Here is a 20,348-nt window from a genome sequence, read left to right as displayed (position 1 = left end):
ATCAAACTACCAATGGCATTTTTCACAGAACTAGAACAAAAAATTGCACAACTTGTATGGAAACACAAAAGACCCCGAATAGCCGACACAATCTTGAGAAAGAAAAACTGAGCTGGAGGTATCAGGCTCCCGGACTTCAGACTATACTACAAAGCTACAGTAATTAAGACAGTATGGTACTGGCACAAAAGCAGAAACATAGATCAATGGAACAGGGTAAAAAGCCCAGAGATAAACCCACACACATTTGGTCACCTCATCTTTGGTAAAGGAGGAAAGACTATACAATGGAGAAAAGATAGCCTCTTCAATAAGTGGTGCTGGGAAAATTGGACAGCTACATGTAAAAGAATGAAGTTAGAACTCTTCCTAACACCATACATAAAAATAAACTCAAAATGGATTAAAGACCTAAATGTAAGGCCAGATACTATAAAACTCTTAGAGGAAAACATAGGCAGAGCACGCTGACATAAATCACAGCAAGATCCTTTTTGACCCACCTCCTAGAGAAAGGGAAATGAAAACAAAAATAAACAAATGGAACCTAATGAAACTTAAAAGCTTTTGGACAGCCAAGGAAACCATAAAGAAGACGAAAAGACAACCCTCAGAATGGGAGAAAATATTTGCATATGAAGCAACTGACAAAAGATTTTCTCCAAAATATACAAACAGCTCATGCAGCTCAATATCAAAAAAACAACTCAATCCAAAAATGGGCTGAAGATCTAAACAGACATTTCTCCAAAGAAGATATACAGGGGTTCCCTGGTGGCGCAGTGGTTGAGGGTCCGCCTGCCAGTGCAGGGGACATGGGTTCGTGCCCTGGTCTGGGAAGATCCCACATGCCATGGAGTGGATAGGCCCGTGAGCCATGGCCTCTGAGCCTGCGTGTCTGGAGCCTGTGCTCCACAACGGGAGAGGCCACAACGGTGAGAGGCCCACGTACCGCAAAAAAAAAAAAAAAAAAAAAAAAAGAAGATATACAGATTGCCAACAAACACATGAAAGGATATTCAGCATCACTAATCATTAGAGAAATGCAAATTAAAACTGCAGTGAGGTATCACCTCACACCAGTCAGAATGCCCATCATCAAAAACTCTACAAACGGTAAATGCTGGGAGAGGGTGTGGAGAAAAGGTAACCCTCTTGCACTGTTGTAAAGTGGTACAGCCACTATGGAGAACAGTATGGAGGTTCTTTAGTAAACAAAAAGTAGAACTACCATATGACCCAGCAGTTCTGCTACTGGACATATACCCTGAGAAAACCATAATTCAGAAAGAGTCATGTACCACAATGTTCACTGCAATACTATTTACAATAGCCAGGACAAGGAAGCAACCTAAGTGTCCATTGACAGTTGAATGGATAAGGAAGATGTGGCACATATATACAATGGAATATTACTCAGCCATAAAAAGAAACGAAATCGAGTCATTTGTAGTGAGGTGGATGGACCTAGAGCCTGTCATACAGAGTGAAGTAAGTCAGAAAGAGAAAAGCGAAAAGAAAAATGGCTCTGATGAACCTAGGGGCAGGACAGTAATAAAGACACAGACGTAGAGAATGGACTTGAGGACACGGGGAGGGGGAAAGGTAAGCTGGGACGAAGTGAGAGAGTAGCACTGACCTATATACACCACCAAGTGTAAAATAGATAGCTAGCGGGAAGCAGATGCATGGCACAGGAAAATCAGCTCAGTGCTTTGCGACCACCTAGAAGGGTGGGATAGGGAGGGTTGGAGGGAGACGCAAGAGGGAGGGATATGGAGATATACATATGCATATAGCTGATTCACTTTGTTATACAGCAGAAACTAACACAACACCGTAAAGCAATTCTCCAATAAATATGTTAAAAAAATGATTGTTGAAGGTTATATATGTTTGAGTCTGCCCAGGTGATGCAGTGCTGCTACCAACTTTTTAAAAATTTAATTTAATTTTATTCTGGATATAGAGCAAAAGCTATAATTCTGTTCACCTGAAAAGGGACAACCCCGAAATGGTAAAGCAGAAAGAGTAATAGAAGGACATGCTCCCATCCACATTTTCCTGGTTCAGCAGGTTCTATGTAATTTTCCACTTGCCCAGGAAGCTCCAACTTCATGGGATTCTTCAGGTGATGAAGAGGCATGGAAAATAACTCTGGATGTGAGAATGACACGACTATGAGCAGTGGTGAACTATTGAAAGCTTCTATGCAGAGAAGTGGTGACAACAATGTTAAAGAGGATTAATTTAATAATTATAACACATATACTGAACACTGTATCAGATAGTTTAACTTATTTTTTGTTTTAATATTTAAGAGCAGTTTTAGGTTCACAGCAAAATTAAGAGGAAGGTACAGAGACTTCCTGTGTATCACCTGTGTCCCCACGCATGCATAGCCTACCCCATTATCAACATTCCTCAGTGGAATGGTACATTTGTTAAAATTGATGAACCTGCATTGACACATCATTATCACCCAAAGCCTATAGTTTACTTTAGAGTTCACTCGTGGTGTTATATATTATATTGATTTGGGCAAACATACAGGAGATGTATGCATCATTATAGTATCATAAGAGTATTTTCACTGCCCTAAAAATCCTTTATATTCCTCTTGTTTAACCCTTCCCTCTCCTCTTCTGCCCCTGACAACACTGATCTTACTACTGTCTCCAAAGTTTTACCTTTTTTTTTTAGGATGTAATATAGTTGGAAGCACACGATATGTAGCATTTTCAGTTTGACTTTTTCTCTTAGTAATACGCATTTACACTTCCTTCATGTCTTTTTCATGGCTTGCTATCTTATTTCTTTTTGGCACTGAATAGTATTCCATTGTGTGGTTGTACCACAGTGTATTAATCCATTTCCCTACTGAAAGACATCTCAGTTGCTTCAGATACTTAACTCTTCACAGAATATTCCTTTGTCACCTGCCCTAACTGAAGCTTTCCCAAAGACCGCCACTTTTCTGTGGTCTTCTCAAGTGGTGACTGTTGATTTTTGCTAAAAGGGGAGTGAGGGCTGTGTTTTCTAACTCCCTTTGTCAAACCATTGCTCTTCCGAGCAGAAATCCTGTGATCCTTCTAATATGACTGCTACTCCTGTCCATTATCTTATCTATATCATCTTCATGTTTATTGAGGATTTTGGCACCTGGTTTAAGTTCTTTTTTCTCCTGTTTAGCCATCCAAGTGACTTTCCACTTCTATGAATTCAGGGATTTTGGTTTTTTTAATGTATTCTTTTATCCTCAGTGCCTACAACAGTGGCTGGCACATAAATGTGCTCACTTAATATTTATTGAATAAATAAACAAATTTTTAAAAACTTCCTGACATCTGTCTCCACAGAGCTTTAGCAATCTATTGCAAAGACCAAGCCTGAGACCTTATCGCTGCTTGAAACAATTCCACCCCAGAAATTTTTTCTGAGTATAGAAATATAATACATGATAATTACTAAAAATTTAGTAAGTAGACAAAAAAAATCGCTCATCTAGCTATTTAGAGATGAAAATGGATATTTTGCCTATATCTTTCTAGCCTTTTTTTCCCTCTACACATATGTTTTAAAGTTTTTGGAATGAGGAATCATAACGCAAATACTGTTTAAAACACCCAGATGTTTTATGTGTGTGTAATTTTAGGGTTTATTGTGAAATCTTTCCATGTAATTATTCTTTATTCACTCAAAGCACATTAATGCCTGCTCTGTGCTAGGCAGTGTGCCAGTTGCTAAAGATACAACATTAAAGGAAACAGCCCCTGCACTAAAGATGCTTACATAAATCTCTTAAGTGATGACATCATTGTCAATGGCTCCATAGTGTTCTGTTGTATGAAGTACCATAGTTTCTTTAACCAATCCTCTGTCGTTTTTGCTTAGGGAGTAATTTTTTTTACTCTGAGAAACAGTGTTGCCATGAGTATGTCCGTAGGATAAATTCATAGAAGTGGAATCTTGGGTCACAGTGTACATGCATTTTTAAGTTGTTCTGGGGAAAAGTTGTACTACTTTATATTCTCACCAAGAAAGTATGTATTGGGTTGGCCAAAGAGTGCTTTCAGTTTTTAAGTAAAAATAAAAGACACATTTTTCGTTTTCACCAAGAACCTCATTGAACAACATATTCACCCTTTTGTTCCACTGCCTTCTTCCGTTTTTCAGGCAACTTCATAATTCCATCTTCCCAAAACTTTTTATCTTTTTGAGCAAACAACTGTTCCAGGTGCCCTTTACAGTCTTCCAGGAAATGAAAATTTTTCCGTTAAGAGAACTTTGTAAAGACCTAAATAAATGGAAATCTGAAGGTGCAATGTCTGGTGAATATGGCAGATGAATCAGAACTTACCAGCCAAGCTGTAACAGTTTTTGCCTGGTCATCAGACAGAGAAACATGAAGTCTTGGGTTATCTTTTGTTTGTTTGTTTGTTTGTTTTTTGTTTTTCGGTACGCGGGCCTCTCACCGTTGTGGCCTCTCCCGTTGCGGAGCACAGGCTCCGGACGCTCAGGCTCAGCGGCCATGGTTCACAGGCCTAGTTGCTCCGCGGCATGTGGGATCCTCCCGGACCAGGGCACAAACCCGTGTCCCCTGCATCAGCAGGCAGACTCCCAACCACTGCACCACCAGGGAAACCCAGTCTTGGGTTATCTTGATGGAAGATTATGTGTTTTTTGTTGACTGATTCTGGACACTTATCGTCGAGTGCCGCTTTCAGTTGGTCTAATTGGGAGCAGTACTTGTTGGAATTAATCGTTTGGTTTTCCAGAAGGAGCTCATTATAGAGGACTCCTTTCCAATCCCACCATATACACAACATCACCTTCTTTGGATGAAGACCGGCCTTTGGTGTGGTTGGTGGTGGTTCATTTCACTTGTCCCACAGTCTCTTCCATTCCACCTTATTGTACAGTATCCACTTTTCTTCGCCTGTCACAAGTTAAAAACAATGTTTTCATTACATTTAAGTAGAGAATTGCATGCAGAAATATGGTCAAGAAGGGTTTTTTTTGCTTAACTTATGTGGAAATCAAACACCAAAGCAATCAACATAACCAAGCTGGTGCAAATGATTTTCAACGCTTGATTTGGATATTTTGAGTATGTTGGCTATGGTCCTGCGTGGTATAACGTTTATTGTTCTGAATTAATGTCTTGATTTGATCGCTATCAACTTCAACTGGTCTACCGGACCATGGAGCATTGTCCAGTGAGAAATCTCCAGCACAAACCACTTTTGACACATTAGATCAGTTAAAGCACCTTCTCCATACACTGCACAAATCTTTTTTGGCAATTCAGTTGCGTTTTTACCTTTCTTGAAATAATAAAGCATATGCCGAAAATGTTTACACAAAAATTCACCAATTTTGGTAAGTTTTTTTAATGCATGCTGATATGACAGCTGTCACATAGAATCTAACAAAATTGTTTCGAATGAAGTTAAAGACAACGTAGTGCTACTAGAGCCATCTTACAGAAAAAAATGAATGAATGTTTTGGCCAACCCAATAAAAGCTAGTTTAACTGCATAATAAACCAGTAGGTATGTTCATTTTTGAGTGATTGCCAATTTGGTGAGTAAAATTTTTTTCTTTATTGAGGTGTAATTTCCATACCATAAAATTCACTCATTTAATGAGTGTTCAGTAATTTTTAATAAATTTACAGAGTTGTGTAATTATTACCACACTGCAGTTTTAGAACATTTCCATCACTCCAAAAACATCCCTTGAATCTGTTTTTAACAGGACTCATTTCCATCCCCAGTTCTAGGTATCCAGCCAATAGTCCGCTTCTCTATCTCTGTAGATTTGCTCTTTCTCAGCATTTCATATAAATGGGAATCATAAAATACATGGTCTTTTGAGTTTGGCTTCTTTCACCTAGGATGTTTTTGAGGTATATCCATCTATAATTAGCTTTGTCCTTTTCTTTTTTTTTCCTTCCATAGCTATAATGAGCTTGATCCTTTTTTTCTTTTCTTTTTTCTTTTTTTCCCCTTTTTTCTTTAAGTGGAATTAAACAGCATTTATCCTTTTGTGTCTGGCTCATTTCATTTAGCATAATGTCTTCAGGGTTCATTCATCTTGTAGCATATATGAGAATTTCACTCCTTTTCAAGGCTAAATAATATTCCATTGTATGTGTATATGTCACATTTTGTTTATCCATTCATCCATCCACGGACATGGCGTTGTTTCTACCTTTTGGCTATTGTGAGTAATGATGGTATAAACATTAGTATATAAATATCTGTTCTAGTTCTTGCTTTCAAATCTTTTGGGTATATGCCCAGAAGTGGAATTGCTGGATCATAGCAGTCCTACATTTAGCTTTTTGAGGAACTGCCAAGCTGTTTTCCATAGAGGCTGCACCATTTTACATTCCCACCACCAATGCCCGAAGGTTCCGATTACTCCACATCCTTGCCAAAACGTACTGACTTTTTGAGAATAGCCATCTTAATGGTATGAAGTGATCTCATTCTGTTATGGGGGGGTGGGTTTGCGGTACACGGGCCTCTCACTGTTGGGGCCCCTCCCGCTGCGGAGCACAGGCTCTGGACGCGCAGGTTCAGCAGCCATGGCTCATGGGCCCAGCCACTCCACGGCATGCGGGATCTTCCTGGACTGGGGCATGAACCCATGTCCCCGCAGGCAGACTCAACCACTGTACCACCAGGGAAGCCCTCATTCTGGTTTTGATTTGCATTTCTTAATGATTAGTGATATTGAGCCTCTTTTCATGTGCTTATGGGCCATGCTTGGGTGTACCTTCTTTAGGGATATGTCTATTCAAGTCCTTTGCCCATTTTTGGATTAGGTTGTTCGTTGAGTTGTAGGAGTTCTTTATATATTCTAGATATTAATTGCCTATCAGATAAATCATTTGCAAATATTTTCTCCCATTCTGTGGGTTGTCTTTTTACTCTGTTGATAGTGCCCTTTGATGGACAAAATTTTATAGTTTTGATAATGTCCAAATTATGTTTTTCCTTTTCTTGCTTGTGCTTTCGGTATCATATCCAAGAAATCATTGCCAAATTCAATGTTTATATCTTTTGCCATGTGTTTTCTCCTAGGAGTTTTGTAGTTTTAGCTCTTATGTTTAGGTCTTTGATCCATTTTCAGTTAATTTTTGCATGTGGTATAAGGTAAAGGGTTCAGCTTCATCTTTTGCATGGATATCCTATTTTCCTGGCACCATTTGTTGAAAAGACTGTCCTTTCTCCATTGAATTGTCTTGGCTTAATCATTTTTATTGCCAAGTAGTATTCATTGTGTAGATATATACCATATTGTATTTATCCATTTACCAATTGAGAGACATTTGGATTGTTTACAGTTTTTGGCTAGTCTGAATAATGCTGCTATGAACATTTATGTATAAGTTTTTGTGTGGCATACATTTTGTTTCTCTTAGGTAGAAACCTAAAATTGGAATTACTGGGTCATGTGATAACTGCGTGTTTATAGGAAATGACTAAACTGTTTTCCTAAGTTTCTGTGTCTTTCACATTCCTACCAGTAATGCATGAGTTTTTCACTTTACCCTCACCAACACTTAGTATATATAGTAAGTCTGTATATATAAAAGTATGTAAAAAAAATATTTAAAAAGTAAGTAAGTATGTAAAAATATATATATATATTAGTCTCCATTCTAGTAGATGTGGAGAGGCATCTCCTTGTGGGGTTAATTTGCATTTCTTAAATGACGAATAACTCTAATGTTGAATGCTAATCTTCTATTTTTCTGGCTGTAGCCTCCTGTCATTCCAATTCTCGCTCTCTTTTTCCCACCACACTTAGTCTTAAGCTTGATTAAGACCTCCACTTTCAACACCTGTTGTTTCTTCTTTTCCTTAGCTTCAGTTCCCCATTCAATCAGTTTTCCCAGTATTCTTAGCTTCTAGTCTTGGAGCAGTTCTACCATTTATATACTCTGCCTTTTTTTTTTTTTTTTTTTTGTCGGTATGCAGGCCTCTCACTTCTGTGGCCTCTCCCGTTGCAGAGCGCAGGCTCAGCGGCCATGGCTCACGGGCCCAGCCACTCTGCAGCATGTGGGATCCTCCTGGACCGGGGCTCAAACCCACATCCCCTGCATCAGCAGGCGGACTCGCAACCACTGCGCCACCAGGGATGCCCTACTCTGCTTTTAAACCTAAGCTGCTGAATGCTACCAGAGAACGTCACAGAATTTTATGTTTTGATACCACTGTGAATTTTTCTGTAACTTAAAAAATTTATTTATTTATTTATTTTATTTTATTTTATTTTTGGCTGCGTTGGGTCTTCGTTGCTGTGCGCAGGCTTTTCTCCACTTGCGGCAAGCGGGGGCTAGCCCTCGCCGCGGTTTGTGGGCTTCTCGTTGTGGTGGCCTCTTGTTGCGGAGCACGGGCTCTAGGCATGCAGGCCTCAGCAGCCGTGGCACATGGCTCAGTTGTTGTGGCATGCGGGCTCCGGAGTGCAGATTCAGTAGTTGTGACACACGGGCCCAGTTGCTCCATGGCGTTTGGGATCCTCCCAGGCGAGGGCGCGAACCCATGTCCCCTGCATTGGCAGTAGGATTCCTAACCACTGCGCCACCAAGGAAGCTCTTTCTATAACTTTTAATTTTGATTTAGTTTCATATAGAAGTTGCATAAACATTACAAAGAGCTCCCATTCCCTTTTCCTAGGTTATCAATTGTTACGCTTTGTCCCATCTGCTTTATCATATTCTCTGTCTTCTGTGTGTGTGTGTGTATATGTGTGTGTGTGTATGTGTACAAATATAGGCATATTATTTTTTTCTGAATCATTTGAGAGTTAAGCTGGAGGCTCAGGTTATATAGCTATTAAGTGGTAAAGCAGGGATTTAAATTCAGATCTCTTTTTGGTCTCCCTTGTATCTGGCACATACTTGGTGCTCTGGGAATGTTTCTTGAATTGACCAGTGACTACAACTCACCTGTTAGAATCTACATCGTGTCTCTTCTTGGAGTTTTAGCATGTATAGGTGCGTGGGCTTTGAAGTCAGACTCACTGGATTCAAATCCTTGCTTTACCACTTACTAGCTGTTTGACCTGAGCAAATTCCATAATTGCAGTAAGCCTCAGTTCCCTCATTTCTAAAATGGAGGTGATAATAGTCATACTATTATTGTGAATATTAGAGGAGACAATGCAAGTAAAGAATTTATCATGGACCCTCTCATTTCTGTTCTTATCTTGTCCTACTACTCTGATTTAGCTAGTAGCTTCTCTTAGTTTGTCCTGCCCCATGATTTTTTAACTGACAGAGTTGATGAGACATCTAAGTGAACTTCTAGGCAGTTAGCAAAAAGAGAACTCTGGAGAAAGTTCTAGGCTAGAGTCATACTTGGAAGACATTTACTCAGACCTGCTAGTTAGAGCTTTGAAACTTGAACTTTGTAGATAAAAAGACAAATAGCAGGTGATGAGATACTGAGATATAGGTCCAGGAGCCATACATCTTTGGCCATTCCAGTTTTCAAGTATTTTTTTATTGGCTTCTAAACTTTTGAAATATATCAGAAATATCAACTTTTTGGCATCCATAAAACACAGTCACATACTTGGAAGCAGTACAGAAATTTGAGGTACTCTGATGTTTCTGCCCCTTTTCTACACCCTCTCCAAAGGTACATGTTTTTTTCAATAAAATATTCTATCTTGTTAGATCACATGTCCTAGGTTTTGATTCAGAAGATAATGGTCATCATAGGTGTGACCCCATTTGACAAGTAGGAGGAAGAGAAATCATCAAAGGAATTAATTCCAAAGTAAGATTTCATTAATGTTATTTTGTCTTTTTTTTTTTTTTTACCGCACAGTCATCCTTTATTTTTTTTTAAACATCTTTATTGGAGTATAATTGCTTTACAATGTTTTGTTAGTTTCTGCTGTATAACAAAGTGAATCAGTTATACATATACATATATCCCCATATCCCCTCCCTCTTGCGTCTCCCTCCCACCCCTCTAGGTGGTCACAAAGCACCAAGCTGATCTCCCTGTGCCATGCGGCTGCTTCCCACTAGCTATCTGTTTCACATTTGGTAGTGTATTTATGTCCATGCCACTCTCTCACTTTGTCCCAGCTTACCCTCCCCCCCCATGTCCTCAAGTCCATTTTGTACATCTACGTCTTTATTCCTGTCCTGTCCCTAGGTTCTTCAGAACCTTTTGTGTGTGTTTTTTTTAGATTCCATATATATGTGTTAGCATATGGTATTTGTTTTTCTCTTTCTGACTTACTTCACTCTGTATGACAGACTTTAGGTCCATCCACCTCACTATAAACAACTCAGTTTCGTTTCTTTTTATGGCTGAGTAATATTCCACTGTACATATATGCCACATCTTCTTTATTCATTCATATGTCAATGGACACCTAGGTTGCTTCCATGTCCTGGCTATTGTAAACAGAGCTGCAATGAACATTGTGGTACATGACTCTTTTTGAATTTATATTGTTTCTTTTTAGTCAGTAAGATGTCAGTACCTATTCGTTAGTTGCTTTATTTATCAGAGGAAATGGGGCAAGGGGGACATGCACATGAAATCAGAGAAAGTGTAAATGATAATCAGAAAATGTAAATGATCACAAGAATCCCTGATGAATTTAGATGTTTGTTGGCTTGTATATGATTAAACTCCAAACCATATTTTATTCTTCTAATAATTTTGATAGTTTTCTCAGAATAATTATCCCTTTGAAGGAAATGGGTTACCAGGACCTCTTGTCAGATTCCTTTTACAGAATGAGTTCCATGGAGATAAAATTTTTATAGTTATTTTTTATAGTGCTGTCTTCCCATGAAAATCAGGATTAAAATATTTTAGAAAAATAGCACAGAGCCTTGCCAATTTGTCATAAGTATCCTTGGTTTGGTTGTCCCTAATAAACAGATTCTGGACTTCCTTGGAGATCCAGTGGTTAAGACACCGTGCTTCCACTGCCGGGGGCATGGGTGTGATCCCTGGTCGGCGAGCTAAGATCCCGCGTGCCGCACATCGTGGCCAACAAAACAGAAGGAAAAAAAAAACAGATCCCAATTTTCAATACATACATATCTTTAATACCTCACTCTGACCGTGAGTGTTAACAGGTGATAAAATTCTAGAATTTAAAATTTTACTGTCTGATAATGAGAAAGCTTATTTCTCAAGTTAAGACCAAATCAATTGCAGTGATTATTCATTTGACATTTTGGGGTAGAAACTGTTTTATATTTTCAGTACCTTAACTCTTAAAATGAGAATGCTACATAAATTGAGGATGTTTATTAGTAAAGAGAGAACAATATCCTTGTTTGCTGGTTATGGCCACTTGATTTCACATTTATGGTATATCTTAAAACAAAAATATGTATGAATAACTATAGAAACACAAATATATTTCATACTAACTAGAAATCTTGCGTGTCAAATGAGTCTAAGTGACTCAGTTTTTTTAGCAGAGGAAAATGAAACTGAGTGTTTATTAATAGGCAAAGGTAGAATTATTTTGTACTGCAGGTGAAATATTTTTTTATTACCTGTCATTTGTTAGACCTAGCTTCTTAAGTAGTTAGAATAGAAGAGATAAAAAGGTATTAAGTAATGTTCAAAGTACATAGGTAGCAAGATAATTATACCCCAGAGTGTCTATATAAGGTGTTAGCCATGGCTGAGCATTTTTAAATGATGATAATCCCAGGAGGTCTAATTACTTCATAATTTACATTTGCTTAATCAGAATGTATATTGAATGGGCACTCCATCTTTTTAATGGAAACTTTTATTGCATAGTTGGTTTTAGAAGTTTAGAAAAAGCAAGAAACCACATTAACCACACAAGTTATTTGCAAAATTCACCTTGGAATAATACAGGCATAATGGATATATTGTAACTTTGTTCTGTGAAATCAAACTTTGTATGCCTGTCATGTGTTACCTTTTTTATTAAAAAAAACCAGAAAAGCTCATAAAATGCTCAGTTCTTTATGAGAAATAGCCATCGTGGTGAAGAAGAGCTTGTTTTGTCTTTTCTGTTAGTATAGGAGGGTAGCACTGACAGTGTTCCCATGTGGTTAGGTCCTCACCCTCTGGAAATGATTGAGGCAGAGAGCGTGATGCCAGGTTTTTTTTTCCTATTAAATACTTATTCATCTTCTCATTGGGGTGCGTGTATCTTTTTGAATTAGTGTTTTGGGATGTTTTACATATATATCTATATATATACACACACACACCCAGGAGTGGAATTGCTGGGTCATATGTTAGTTCTGTTTTTAGTTTTTGGAGAAACGGCATGTTTTCCAGTGGCTGCACCAGTTTACACCCCCACCAACAGTGTACGAGGGTTCACGTTTCTCCACACCCTCGCCAACATTTGTTATTTGTGTTCTTTTTGAAGATAGCCATTCTGACAGGTGGAAGGTGATATCTCATTGTGGTTTTGATTTGCGTTTCCCTGGTGATTAGCGATGCTGAGCATCTTTCCATGTTCCTGTTGGCCCTCTGCATTTCCTCTTTGGCAAAATGTCTATTCAGTTCTTCTGCCCATTATTTTTAATCAGGTTGCTTGTTTTTTTGATGTTGAGTTGTATGAGCTGTTTATATCATTTACAAATATTTTTTCCCATTCAGTAGATTAGTCTTTTTATTTTGTCATTAGTTTCCTTTGCTGTGTGAAAGCTTTTAAGTTTAATTAGGTCCCATTTGTTTATTTTTGCTTTTATTTCCTTTGTTTTAGGAGATGCATCCAAAAAATACTGCTCAGATTTATGTCAGAGTGTTCTGCCTTTGAGGAAAACTCAGACTTCTTAAACTTGCTTATGTCTTGAAATTTTGAATCATACTCTCCTTGGTCTTTGGTTCTGTATGACTTAAAGTCAGGTCCTTGGGACGTTAACTTCCTGGCAGTATATTGAGGCTAATGTTGGAGCTAGTTGGACTTCATCCAGCAGATTTAAGACAAATAAATAAGCAGCTATTATAGGGCTCGTTGGTGAAGCAGAAACAATTTTCAGCTGAATGCTAAATGGCTTCAAAGACTATGGTGCCTAGCAATTTATTTTGTGTTTTTTAACTACACATAGAAACAAAAGAGAAAAGCCTGATTTTGGAATGACTGATTTAGGCCTGCCAAACAATTACAGGTATCACTAACACAGGAACTTAAAATTATCGAGGTGATCTCTATGTAATATTGAAACAAGATCAGTGGAGATTCACGTGTTGACTTTTAAGTAGTTTTAAAGTTAATATGCTGCTTTTTTTCTTAATTAAGGGAGACTTGAAAATTACTTAAATTACTGGTGGTTTTTTCAGCATTAGAAGTAGTGAAAATATACAGATAGGTTTTTTGTGTGTGTGTGTGTGTGTGTGTGTGTGTGTGTGTGCTTCATTGGGTCTTCGTTGCTGCGTGTGGGCTTTCTCTAGTTGTGGCAAGTGGGCTTCTCACTGTGGTGGTTTCTCTTGTTGCGGAGCACGGGCTCTAGGCTCATGGGCTCAGTAGTTGTGGCACACAGACTTAGTTGCTCTGTGGCATGTGGGATCTTCCTGGACCAGGGCTCGAACCCGTGTTCCCTGCATTGGCAGGCAGATGCTTAACCACTGCGTGATCAGGGAAGCACACACATAGGATGTTGTAATGCTGTGAAAAAGAGACTACTTTGTACTTGTATATAGTTTTTATGCCTTAAATGACCTATGGGTTACATCAAATTCCTGAAGAGAATATAGTACAAATTAGAAAGTTTTAAACACAGATTTGACATCTTGCACACTAATTTTAGATTGTCATAGATTAATCTGCTTCACTATTTAATGGCCTGAAGGAGGAAAGGAGCTAATTTAAACTGGATTACTGTGTTCTACACTGTTAAAGCATTCCCAGATTGATCCTAAAAATTAAAGATGGAAAAGACTGGTAATTTGATTTTTACACAGGTGATTGGATTTCCTATAATTGATATATAGGTGTTCAGGGTTTGTTTTTGTGATGTGGGTAAATGCAAGTCAAGTGTTAATCCATTATATAAACATTTGAGTACCTAGAACACCTGTTCTATGCAGGTGTGCCAGATACTAGAAATACAGTGGTGAGCAAGACAGATGGCTCCTAAAATTTTGTGTTATTAAAATGTAGTGCACTGAATTACATGGTCTAAATTTGACCAGGAAAGTGCCTTGTGTATTAACATGTGCTTTGTTTCTAAGTAGTGGTGTTTTTATATTTAGTTTTCTCCTTATATACATATCTCACTTGCAACAGATAATATTTATCTGCAAGATAACTATTAACTGGGATAAATGCAAGAGGATTTATTTAAAAAATGGTTTGATGTTTATTGGAAACTTTTAAAAAAATCAACTGTACTCAGTGAACAGAACATGGTATTTAAAACATCAGTTATTCAAATTAACATTTTTATTAGATGGGTAGTAACACTTTAATTTATTCAAACTTCTAAATGGTAAGAGTTATGAGAACAAAGGACCACACCTAACTCATTGAGGCTGGATTTGTGTCTTATATTTTTTATATCCCTCACAACTCTGCATATAGTCAGTGATGAGTGAATGGGTTCATTGAAGGTGTTTACCCGGGAGTGTTTTATCTTGGCAATTTTGATATAACCATTATACTAATAGAATTGAGAAAAATTGTTTAAATAAAAGGCTACTCTTTTTAAAAAAAAATAGCTGTTGTTTTGAGCATTTCGACATTGTAGTAAATGAGTAAAAATGTTTCAAATAAATTACAGGGTTTTTTTTTTTAATACTTTAAGATTCTTTGAAGTTCTCTGAAGAAATCTCTTGGCCTCAAATTACCCAGCTTATTATAAGGTAATCTTTAGGTTTTATATTTGATTACTGGTTACTAAACTTTTCAGAAGGACTTTTGTTTTTAATGAAAGTTCTTATCTGATAAACTTCAGGAACACGAATTAGTTTGTAGCATAACTAGTAATTGGACAAAGAAGTGTGGGGAAATTGCTTTTTCTGTATTTTATGAATAATTAGGAAACATTCAGAAGTGATTCTTGATGAAAGGAGTAAGCTATGCTGCCTTTTATTTTATTTTTTAAAATAAATTTATTTATTTGTTTATTTTTGGCTGCATTGGGTCTTTGTTGCTGCATGCAGGCTTTCTCTAGTTGCGCACGAGTGGGGGCTGCCCTTTGTTGAGGTGCACGGGCTTCTCATTGGGGTGGCTTCTCTTGCTGCGGAGCACGGGCTCTAGGCGCGCGGGCTTCAGTAGTTGTGGCTCGCAGTGTCTAGAGTGAAGGCTTAGTAGCTGTGGCGCATGGGCTTGGTTGCTCTGCGGCAGTGTGGGATCTTCCCGGACCAGGGCTCGAACCCGGGTTCCCTGCACTGGCAGGAGGATTCTTAACCACTGCACCACCAGGGAAGCCCCAGTAACAGTCCAAGTTGATCTTGTTTAAAGTACCAAATCATTTTCAGGTTTTTGAAATGATATAAGAAGTTGATATGGAGAGAAGGTAAGAAAGGGGAAAGTTTGTTTTTCTGCTTAATTCTAAATGAGGATAATTTTTTAGAAAATTATTTTAAAATGTAAAAAATAAAATATTTACTTAGTGGAAAACTGATACTTGCAGAAACTTGAACTCATTAGTTATGTGGCTCATCTTGGTGTAACTCATACTTGTAAGATTTATCCTTTACCTAGCATAGGTATAAATCTGTGTAATATTTTGAACCAAAATGGCTTTCTCTACTCCATTGTCCTTTTTTATTATTTTTAAAAAGCAGTTTTATTGAGATAAATCTGCATACAATAAGATTTACTCATTTAAAATGTGCAGTTTTAGTTATGACAGTTGAAAATAGTTGTGTAACCATCACTTTGATCGTGATGTGGAGCATTTCTGTCACACTTTGGAGTTAATCTTGTCTCCTACCCCTGGTCCCTGGATCTACTTTTGTCATAGTTGCTTTTTGTAGCAATTCATATAAATTGAGTCATATATTATATAGTCGTATCTGTCTTTTTTCACTTAGCATAATAATTTGGATATTCACCCATGGTGTTATGTTCATAAGTAGTTCATTTCTTTTTATTACTGAATAGTATTCCATTGTGTGGATATACTGCAATTTGTTTATCCATTCACATTTGATTGATATTTGGATTGTTTCCAGTTCTTGGCTACTATAAATAAATACCCATCCCATATTTCTTAAGTTAGGGATTTTAGGTTTAAAATTGGATTAAATTTTGAGTTGGTCAGATTTCACTCACAGTGTGGGTTATTCTAATCCTTTTATTATAACAGCATTTACTGCAGCATTGGAGTTTGAATTGAGGTCAGAGGAAAAATTTGGAGATAGCAGGTAGATTGGGTAGGGTAGAGTATTTGACACATGCTACCTGAGGAAAAGGGAGAGAAGGCAGGGAGTGGGATAAAATAATTTTACCTGTTTTGTAGTTGGGCATTCTACAAGTACTTATTAAAATTAAAATGCCTTTTTTTAACAAGGTAATGTTTGGTGCTGTTGAGTTACAAAGATTAATCTGATATAGAGCCTGCCTGAAAGAAGGCCACATGGCTCAGTAACACTGTTCCAGACCTGGAATTAGCTAAAGTACCAGTAAATATTGTACCAGTTAACATTGCTCATACCTGATAAGAGGGTATATCCAGATTAGTATAGGAGACTAAAATTCAGCCCTTCGTCCCAGGTTAACTTTGTCCTGACTCTTCAGTTTTGCTATCTACCCCTCCAATTCCTGCCTCTGTCTCTGTTAGACTGTGAGCTAAGTGACATGTTCTATTCTGCTCCTTTACGAGGTGGATTGTTTGTGAGATTTGCTACTAGACTGCTGTTCTGGGCCTCCTGACAAGTAAAACAAAAATGGAGTATGGGCATAGGATGCAAGTAATTACAATATAGTCAAAGCTATGCTCTTAACAACTGTCGCAGTCTTACAAAGACTGACTCTTATAGTAGGTAAAAGACAATCCAAAATAAGTTAAAATGAGGGAAAATAGGTTAAGCCATTGGAGAGGAAGGAGAACATGAAATTAATGAGGTGATAGTGAGAATTTTCTCCTTTCTTGCACATTTTATTTTATTCATTTTCTCTCTCTTTTTTTTCCACCTCTTTCCTCCCTCTCCTTTAATTTATTGTGTGGTTTTATGCCACTGAAATATTTGTGTTTTGGCCTCTCAGTGATTAACATTCTGTTATCTTGTCTTTTCCAGGTGCTCTGTAGGTCAGTGTGTGCTTTGTTGGCTTCTTATTGGCATTACAGAGTTTGTTTGCGTGGGATGTTTGTTTTAGTATTTCCCTTGTATATTATTGATCACTCATTAACTCTTGCTTTGGTGTTGCTTTGCTACCTGGCATAACTATAAATTAACTTAATTTGGAGTTTTTAACAAGGATACACCTGCTACTGCATATACAATTGAGGAATAGCCCTGCTTTATTGGAGAAGTTTGTCTCTAACTGCAGTAGAATAAGAAGGTTGAGAGAAGGCAAACGTTCACTTGACTCATAAGCATTCACATCTGATGTTTTCAGTGAGAGCACTGTTTCTTACAGTTGTTTAAAATGGATAATCACAAATCAGTTTAGATTGCTGTTGAATTAGAGTTTGAGTGTATGGAGATGATAGGAAATAATGGTTCGCTTGTTATTGTTAGGTATTTGGTTGAAATCCTTAGAACATCAGGTCCAAATATTTATTTTTCTTAGGTTTTTTTTTTTTGGAATAATCTCAAATTTATAGGAAGTTGCATTAATAATACAAATAATTCCCATGTACCCCCTGGCAAGATTCACTCATTGTTAACATTTTGCTACATTTGTGCTATGGTTGTTTTTTTTTTTCCCCGAACTGAGAATAAGTTGCATGCAACCTGTCCCTTTACCATATAGTACTTAGACATATATTTTCTAAAAACATCATTCTTAATATTTTCAAGGACATTCCAGTTATCATATCAAGGAAATTTAACACTAATATAATACAATTCTCTAATATACAGCCCACATTCAGATTTCTCTGGTTTCCTCAATAATGTTCTTTAATAATTTTTTTACCAGTCTAGGATTCAACCCACAATCATTCATTGTGTTTAGTTGTCATGTCTCTATTTTCCTTTAATCAGAACCATTTCCTTAACCTTTCTTTGCCTTTTATGACATTGACACTTTTGAAGAGTGACAGACCATTTATTTATAGAATATCCCTCAATTTGGGTTTGTCTCATGTGTCCTTGTGATGAAATTTAGGAAATATAGTAGTTTGGGCAGGAATGCTACATTACTGCTGTGTGCTTCTCAGGGCATCACATCAGGAGGCATATGTCCATTTGTCCTGTTTTCAGTGATACCAACTTTGATCTTTTGATTAGTGTAGAATCTGCCAAGTTCTTCCACTTAAAAGTTATTATTTTCCCTTCTCCAATAAGTAATTTGCGGGGAGATGCTTTGGGAGTTAATATATGCTCTTCCTCATCAAACTTTCAAACACAAAGAATTTTAACAAATGGTAATTTTGCCTGAACCCATTATTAGTATGATAGTTGAAGTTCAAATATTTAATTGCACAAACCCAGTAATATAGGAGGGATACTGTTCCAACTGTTAGATTCTTTAGCTTTAGAAAGTATTTTGTGTTGAACTGGAATTTGTCTCCTGAGACTTTGACAAATTGTTTCAACTTTTGTACTTTTGTGCCACTTGTGAGATAAGCCTGCTCTTTGCTTCTCTTTAACAGACCTTCATAATGCATTCCCTTTTTGTGTTTTCTCTAGGTATGTACTCCTGTTTCTAACGGTTTCTTGTGAGAGGTAGCTTTCCTGAATTTATAACCATCCTGTTGGTTTCCTGATAACACTCATTTATCAATATCATACTTAACATAGAGTACCAAATCCAGATACCAATTCCAGATATGGTTTATACCAATTTCAGATATGGTTTGATCAGTACAGTAGATTGTTATTGCTTATAATCTAGCTTGATACTTAAGAGCACCAGGCTTTGGAGACAAATAAACCTGGATTCAAATCTTTTCTCTGCCACTTACTAGCTGTGTAATCGTCAACAAGTTTGTAATGTCTTTAAACTTCAGTTCCACAACCTGAAAAGAGTTGGTAATAATTTCACCTAACTTTTAGGGTGGAATGAGGGTTAAGTGTGCATGTAAAATTCTGGGGATGGTGTCTATTGCACTGTAATCACTCATTAAATGTTAATTATTATTATATAGAAAGGATGTTTCTGTTTTTACAGCCCATGATTGGTACAATTTATTTTTTAGCTGTTGTAGTTTACTGTAGGCTCATTTAAACCTGTGGTGAAAATCAGAAAGTTTTAGTAAGTTATACTGAAGCACAGTTAGACTGTTGAACAAATATTTTCACTTAAGTGAAAATTATTCTATCAGTTACAAATTTTATAAAGCTTTGAGTTATTTTTTAAATTATATGTACAGTATAAGTAGATTATAAAGAAACATTTGAGTTATTTTGAATGAATCCTAAAACCTTTAGTCATCTTTATGGCATAGCAAATATACATTCAATTTTCAGCATTAAGTAAAACTTTAAAAATTAACCAGTGAATTTTGAGTGTTTGGATGCTGTCTGTTTCTCATGGTGTTTTAAAACCATGTTGTTAATATAAATAGTAAATTTACTCTGTAAAATCCTAAAACTTTTCCAAAAATTTACTATAGAAATTGGGGTTAATAATATACCTTTATGGGGGAAAAATAGTTATCTAGCTATTTTAGGACATATTGATTGAATGCAGTTTTATTTTCCAGACAAGCTTTCTATTACACTTGAATAACCTGTCGCAATAATGATACTATAGAAATTTTAATCTGTGGGGAAATGTGGTGTAACCCTTAATTGTAGATGTTAGAAATATGGCTCCTCTTTCTGTCACAACAGGACCAAAAGTCTCTTTCTCCCCAGTCAGGAGGGTCCCAAAGGATATTCTTGGGACACTGAGGGCACCCCTCTATCTCCTTGTAAAAGTTGTTCTTTAATTGGTGGCTCTTTATGCTAAAGAAATTAGCTAAACTTTAGAAAAAAAGAAAAATACCTAGTTTTGCCTACTTTGGGTACAAATGATTATAAAAAGTAATTCTTCCTTACCTAGCCTGTGGCCAGGTGAAGAAAAATCTATATGTTAAAGTTACATATTGTTAAATTATACATTGGTGTCAGATTCCAAATGAAATGTTTTTCTTAATTTTACATAGCAACCCTTTTTGTATAGCTATAATAGTGAAAGCACTCCTTAAAAGTTTAGATAATTAAAATGTACATAGTCAATTTGAACTGTCTCAACTG

At 36.9% G+C, this 20,348-nt stretch overlaps 1 protein-coding gene across 18 annotated transcripts in view; it reads left to right on the top strand.

The window, feature by feature from the left end:
* The window catches only part of ZFAND6 (zinc finger AN1-type containing 6), a 118,299-nt gene that overhangs the window by 63,311 nt on the left and 34,640 nt on the right, over positions 1–20,348 (top strand). For 4 of the 18 annotated variants that reach the window (XM_067030065.1, XM_067030061.1, XM_067030059.1 and 1 more), the window contains exon 2: positions 14,798–14,855. The exons of 7 other annotated variants lie outside the window; for them this stretch is intronic. The gene's annotated coding sequence lies outside the window, so the exon portion shown is untranslated. Of the gene's footprint in view, positions 1–14,797; positions 14,856–15,473; positions 15,512–18,760; positions 18,834–20,348 lie in introns of all 18 variants that reach the window. 7 more of the 18 variants (XM_067030060.1, XM_067030055.1, XM_067030062.1 and 4 more) reach the window with 5 other exon arrangements.

The sequence above is a fragment of the Kogia breviceps genome, chromosome 3 (genome assembly GCF_026419965.1).
Source record: "Kogia breviceps isolate mKogBre1 chromosome 3, mKogBre1 haplotype 1, whole genome shotgun sequence".
Taxonomy (NCBI): Eukaryota; Metazoa; Chordata; class Mammalia; order Artiodactyla; family Physeteridae; genus Kogia; species Kogia breviceps.
This window is presented reverse-complemented; position numbering and strand designations above follow the sequence as displayed.